The following is a 7,541-nucleotide window of genomic DNA, read 5'->3' on the forward strand; positions in this document are numbered from 1 at the left end:
TATTTTTAGTAGAGATGGGATTTCACCATGCTGGCCAGGATGGTCTCAATCTCCTGACCTCATGATCCACCAGCCTTGGCCTCCCAAAGTATGGGATTACAGGTATGAACCACCATACGCAGCCACCATATTTTCTTTATCCAGTCATCTGTCGGTGGACATTTGGGTTATTTCTACTTCTTGGTTATTGCATATTATGCTGCAGTGAACATGGAGTGTTGATATCTCTTGTAGATTCCTATTTCAATTCTTCTGAACATATACCCAGGAGTAGAACTGCTGGATCATATGGTAGTTGTATTTTTAGTTTTTTGAACTTCTCTACTCCTTTTCTTAGCAGCTACAACATTTTATATCCCCATCACATTATACACATATTCTAATTTCTCTTTCTCACTAACACATATTATCTTTATTTTTTAAAATAATAGCCATCTTAGTATGTGTGAGGTGACTACACGGTTCCACTTACATGAAGAATCTAAAATAGTCAAACTGCTCAGCACTTTGGGAGGCTGAAGAGAGATGATCACTTGAGGCAAGGAATTTGAGACCAGCCTGGGCAACATAACAAGATCTCCGTCTCTACAAAAAGTAAACTTAGCCTGGTGTGATGGCATGTGCCTATAGTCCCAGCTACTTAGGAAGCTGAGGCAAGAGGATCCTTTGAGCCCAGGAGTTCAAGGGTACAGTGAGCTATGATTGTGCCACCACGCTCCAACCTGGGTGTCTCTTAAAAAAAAAAATTAAATAGTTAAACTTACTGAAGCAGACAATAGAAAGGTGGTTGCTATGGGCTGGGGCTGGAGGGAAGAAGGAAATGGGGCATTGTTCAGTGGACATAAAGTTATAGTTACACAAGATGACTAAGTTTTAGAGATCTGTTGTACCACAATATGCCTATAGTTAACACTACAGTGTGTGCACTTAGAAATTTATTTAGAGAGTAGATCTTAAGTTAACCATTCTTACCAAAAGAAGAAGAGGAGGAAGAAGAAACAGCAGCAAAGGGACACAGGAAAACTGACAGTAATGAATATATTTATTACCTTGATTGTGGTGATGAGAGGTGAAACCAGCTGGACTTCCTGGGTTGAGTGGACACTTGGAGAACTTTTCTGTCTTATAAGAGGATTGTAAAATGCACCCATCAGCACTCTTTAAAAACGTGCCAATCAGTGGTCTGTACCTAGCAAGAGGTTTGTAAAATGCACCAATCAGCATGCTGTAAAAATACACTAATCAGCTCTCTGTAGCTAGGATTGTAAAATGCACCAATCAGCGCTCTGTTAAAACGCACCAATCAGCACTCTGTAGCTAGCAAAAGGTTTGTGAAATGCACCAATCAGTGCTCTAAAAAAAAACACCAATCAGTGCTCTGTAAAATGCACCAATCAGCAGGATTCTAAAAGTAGCCAATAGCAGGGGGGATTGAAAAAAGGACACTCTGACAGGACAAAAATGGGACATGGGAGGGGACAAATAAGGGAATAAAAGCTGGCCACCCCAGCCAGCAGCAGCAACCCACTCAGGTCCCCATCCATGCTGTGGAAGCTTTGTTTTTTTGCTCTTCACAATAAATCTTGCTGCTGCTCACTCTTTGGGTCTGTGCTATCTTTAAGAGCTGTAACACTGACCATGAAGGTCCGTAGCTTCATTCTTGAAGTCACGAAGATCACAAACCCACTGGAAGGAATGAACTCTGGACACATCTTAAGTGCTCGTCCAGGATATTGCCACGCAGTGAGTACCATCAGACCCCTTTTGCTTGCTATTCTGTCCTATTTTTCCTTAGAATTCAGGGGCTAAACACTGGGCACCTATCAGCCAGTTAAAAGTGACTAGTGCAGCCACAAGACTAAAGACACAGGTGTCAGGTTTTCTAGGAAAGGACTCTCTAACAACTCCCAAATCTTTGGAGTTGGGAGTGTTAGTTTGCCTGGAACCAGCTTCCATTTTTCCTGAGCTTCTGGGCTAAGCCAAGGGTCGACAGAGAGGAAAACCATTCAGCTCTAGGGTCCTGACAAAAAGTTGGTTGACCCTGCAGTCATGAGCAGAACTCTCAAAGTTACATCGCCCAAGCGAGACTTGCCCATCTATTCTATCTGGACCCTTGCTGCCTGGGTCCTAACTCCTGTCAGACAAACTTCCTCCTGCCTCTCTTCTCCAAGGCTAGTCCCACTTCTAAAAACCACTCCCTGTCCTTGGTGCTCTTTTAGTTTCTCCTATAAGAATGATTTCTAGTATAAATTTCAGGACTCTGTTCCCTTCTTTAGGCACACGGGCTCACCAACCAGAAAGACATAATTTGGCACAAAGACCAACCCTGGAGATCCCTTCCCTCCCTCAAAGTATGGCCCTCCACTCCACTTTGAGGCATATCATCTTTATAGGACAAGGGTAAGCTTCCAATACTAACAGGAAAAAACGCTTAGGACTCTAACAGGTTTTCTAGAATGTGTCGGTAAGGGCCACTAAATCCAACCTTCCTCAGTCCTCTTTGTGATCTAGGAGGAAATCTAGTATTTCTGCTGCTGCTTCGGTAAGTGCAACTATTCCAAACAGCAGGGTCCAGAGACTGTGGCAGGTTCTTGGGCGGGGGGCGGGGGGGAGTGGGAAAAAAACAAAAAACCATGGGCAGTTTATTCTTTCAGATAGGAAACATTCAGTTATCAAGAGGCTCACCCTTGAAATGCATCCTAAGACATTTGGGACCAATTTGACCCATGAACCCTGAAAAAGAAGTGGCTCATTTTTTTCTGTGCTGTGGCCTGGCCCCAATATTCTCTCTCTGATGGGGAAAAATGGTCACCTGAGGGAAGTATAAATTACAATACTATCCTGCAGTTTGACTTGTTCTGTAAAAGGGAAGGCAAATGGAGTTAAATAAATTATGTCCAAGCTTTATTTTCATTGAAAGATAATCCACAACTATGCAAAGCTTGCAATCTACATCCCACAGGAGGACCTCTCAGCTTACCTCCATATCCTAGCCTTCCTACAGCTCCCCTTCCTATTAATGGTGAGCCTCTAATCTCCCCCACCCAGAAGGAAACAAACAAAGAAATCTCCAAGGGACCACAACCACCCCCCCACCCCAGGCTATCATTTATGTACCCTTCAAGCTGTAGGAGGAGGGGAATTTGGCCCAACCCAGCAACATGTCTCCTTCTCCCTTTCTGATTTAAAGCAGATCAAGGTAGACCTGGAAGTTTTTGGATGATCCTGATAGGTATATAAATGTCCTACAGGGTCTAGGGCAAACCTTCGTCCTTACTTGGAGAGATGTCATGCTATTGTTAGATCAAACCCTGACCTTTAAAGAAAAGAATGTGGCTTTAGCTGCAGCCTGAGAGTTTGGAGATAGTTGATATAATAGTCAGGTAAATAATAGAATGACAGCTGAAGAAACGGACAAATTCCCTACCAGTCAGCAAGCTGTCCCCAGTGTGGATCCCCACTGAAACCTAGGTTCAGATCATGGGGTCTGGAGTTGCAAACATCTGTTTACCTGTGTTCTAGAAGGACTAAGGAGAATTAGGAAAAAGCCCATGAACTATTCAATGATGTCCACCATAACTCAGGGAAAGGAAGAAAATCCTTCTGCCTTCCTCGAGCAACTACAGGAGGCCTTAAGAAAATATACTCCCCTGTCACCCGACTCCACCGAGGGTCAATTGATCCTCAATGATAAGTTTATTGCCCGATCAGCTGCAGATATCAGGAGAAAACTCCAAAAGTGAGCCCTGGGCCCTGAACAAAATCTAGAGGCATTATTAAAACTGGCAAACTCTGTGTTCTATAATACGGACCAAGAGGAACAGGCTGAAAAGGAAAAGCAAGATCAGAGAAAGGTCACAGTCTTAGTCATGGCCCTCAGACAAACAAATCTTGGTGGTTCAGAGCAGACAGAAAATGGAGCAGACCAATCACCTGGTAAGCTTGTTATCAGTGTGGTTTGCAAGGACACCTTAAATAAGATTGTCCAATGAGAAACAAGCCGCCCCCTCACCCGTGTCCACTATGCCAAGGCAATCACTGGAAGGTGCACTGCCCCAGAGGACAAAGGTTCTCTGGGCCAGAAGCCCCTGACCAGATGATCCAACAACAAGATTGAGAGTGCCCAAGGCAAGTGCCAGCTCATGTCATCACCCTCACTGAGCCCCGGGTGAGTTTAACCATTGAGGGCCAGGAAATTGACTTCTTCCTGGACACTGGTGCAGGCCTTCTCAGTGTTAATTTCCTGCCCCAGATGGCTGTCCTCAAGATCCATCCAAGGAATCCTGGGACAACCTGTTACCAGGTATTTCTTTCACCTCCTCAGTTGTAATTGGGAGACTTCGCTCTTTTCACATGCCTTTCTTGTTATGCCTGAAAGTCCCACACCCTTATTAGGGAGTAACATATTAGCCAAAGCTGGAGCTATTGTCTATGTGAATATGCGGAACAAGTTATCCATTTGTTGTCCCCTACGTGAGTAGGGAATAAACCCTGAAGTCTGGGCATTGGAAGGACAATTCAGAAGGGCAAAAAATCCCCACCCAGTTCAAATCAGCCTAAAAGACCCCACGTCTTTTGCTTATCAAAGGCAATATCCCTTCAGGCCTGAAGCTCATAAAGGATTACAGGACATTGTTAGACATTTAAAAGCTCAAGGCTTAGTAAGAAAATTCAGCAGTCCCTCCAACACCCCAATTCTAGGAGTACAAAATCTGAATGGTCAGTGGAGACTAGTGCAAGATTTTAGACTCATCAATGAGGCAGTAATTCCTCTATATCCAGTTGTACCAAACCCCTATACCCTGCTCTCTCAAATACCAGAGGAAGCAGAATGATTCACTGTTCTGGACTTCAAGTATGCCTTATTCTGCATTCCCCTGAACTCTGACTCCCAGTTTTTCTTTGTCTTTGAGGATTTCACAGACCACATGTCCCAACTTACATGGATGGTCTTGCCTCAAGGGTTTAGGGTTAGCCATCATCTGTTTGGTCAGACACTGGCCCAAGATCTAGGCCACTTCTCAAGTCCAGGCACTCAGGTCCTTCAGTATTTGAATGATTTACTTTTGGCTATCAGTTCAGAAGCCTCATGCTGGCAGGCTACTCTAGATCTCTTGAACTTTCTAGCTAATAAAAGGTATAAGGAGTCTAAATGGAAGGCCCAGTTCTGCCTACAAGTCAAGTATCTAGGTCTAATTTTAGCCAGAGGAACCAGGGCCCTCAGAAAGGAACAAATACAGCCTATACTGGCTTATCCTTGCCCTAAGACATTAAAACAGTTGTGGGGGTTCCTTGTAATCACTGGCTTTTGCCAACTATGTATCCCCAGATACAGCAAGATGGTCAGGCTATCCTATACTCTAATCAAGGAGACCCAGAGTGTTGTGGAAAGTCAGGGAATCCAAACGGAGGGACTGGCTTGAGCCACAGCAGAGGAACATAAATTGTGAAGATTTCATGGACATTTATCATTCCCAGATAATACTCTTATAATTTCCTGTGCCTGTCTTACTTTAATCTCTTAATCCTGTTATCTTCGTAAGCTGAGGATGTACATCACCTCAGGACCCTGTGATAATTGTGTTAACTGTACAAATCGATTGTAAAACATGTGTGTTTGAACAATATGAAATCAGTGCACCTTGATAAAGAACAGAATAACAGAGATTTAAGGGAACAAGGGAAGACAACCATAAGGTCTGACTGCCTGCGGGGTCAGGCAAAAAGAGCCATATTTTTCTTCTTGCAGAGAGCCTATAAAAGGACGTGCAAGCAGGGAAGATATCGCTAAATTCTTTTCCTAGCAAGGAATATTGATATTAATGCTCTGGGAAAAGAATTGCCTTCCTGGGGGGAGGTCTATAAATGGTCGCTCTGGGAGTGTCTGTCTTATGCAGTTGAGATAAGGACTGAACTACATCCTGGTCTCCTGCAGTACCCTCAGGCTTATTAGGGTGGGGGAAAAACCCCCACTTGTTTTCTGTTGTTTAAGATGTTTGTCAAGACAATATGTGCACAGCTGAACATAGACCCTTATCAGTAGTTCTGAATTTGCCCTTGTTCTGTTTCCTCAGAAGCATGTGATCTTTGTTCTCCTTTTTGCCCTTTGTAGCATGTGATGTTTGTGACCTACTCCCTGTTCTTGCACCCTCTCCCCTTTTGAAATCCTTAATAAAACTTCCTGGCTTTAAGGCTCAGGTGGGCATCATGGTCCTACCAATATGTGATGTCACCCCCGGAGGCCCAGTTGTAAAATTCCTCTTTGCATTCTTTCTCTTTATTTCTCAGCCAGCCAATGCTTATGGAAAATAGAAAGAACCTATGTTGAAATATTGGAGGCTGGTTTCCCCTATGCCAGAGGGCAAATACTCATCTAGTAGAGTGGGAACCAGAGGCAGAAACAGCCTTCAAAACCTTAAAGCAGGCCTTAGTACAAGCTCCAGCCTTAAGCCTTCCCAAGGACAAAACTTCTCTTTATCCTTTACAGAGGGAGCGGGAATAGCTTTTGGAGTCCTTACTCAGACTCACAGGACAATCCCACAATCAGTGGCTTACCTAAGTAAGAAAATTGATGTAGTAGCAAAAGGCTGGCTTCACTGTTTATGGGTAGTTGCAGGGGTGGCCATCTTAGTGTCAGAGGCTATCAAAATAATACAAGGAAAGGATTTCACCATCTGGACTACTCATGATGTAAATGGCATACGAGGTGCCAAAGGAAGTTTATGGCTATCAGACAATCACCTGCTTAGATACCAGGCACTACTCCTTGAGGGACTGTTGCTTAAAATACGCCCATGTGCAGCCCTCAAACCTGCCACTTTTCTCCCAGAAGATGGGGAAACCAATCGAGCATGACTGCCAACAAATTGTAGCCCAGACTAATGCCACCGAGAGGATCTCTTAGAAGTCCTCTTAGCTAATCCTAACCTTAACTTATATGCTGATGGAAGTTCATTTGTGGAGAATGGGATACGAGGGGCAGGTTATGCCATAGTTAGTGATGTAGCAGTACTTGAAAGTAAACCTCTTCCCCCAGGGACCAGCACCCAGTTAGCTGAACTAGTGGTGCTTATGTGAGCCTTAGAACTGGGAAAGGAAATAAGAACAAGTGTGTATACAGATAGAAAGTATGTTTATCTAATCCTACATGCCCATGCTGCGATATGGAAAGAAAGGAAGTTTCTAACCTCTGGGGTAACCCCCATTAAATACCACAAGGAAATCATGGAGTTATTGTGAGCAGTGCAAAAACCCAAGGAGGTGGCAGTTTTATAGTGCCAAAGCCATCAAAAAGTTGAAGGAGAAATGGCAGAAGGAAACCACTGGGCAGACGCTGAGGGCAAAATTACTGCCAGTGGAACCTCCTATTAGAAATACCTATGGAAGGACACTTAGTATGGAATAACCTTCTCCAAGAGACAAAACAGAATGGAGACTTTCATGGGGGCATAGTTTCATGGGGGCATAGTTTTCTCCCATCTGGGTGGTTAACAACAGAAGAGGGAAAGGTACTTATGCCTGAAGCCAGCCAATGGAAAATA

Source organism: Macaca mulatta, chromosome 8 (genome assembly GCF_049350105.2).
Source record: "Macaca mulatta isolate MMU2019108-1 chromosome 8, T2T-MMU8v2.0, whole genome shotgun sequence".
Taxonomy (NCBI): Eukaryota; Metazoa; Chordata; class Mammalia; order Primates; family Cercopithecidae; genus Macaca; species Macaca mulatta.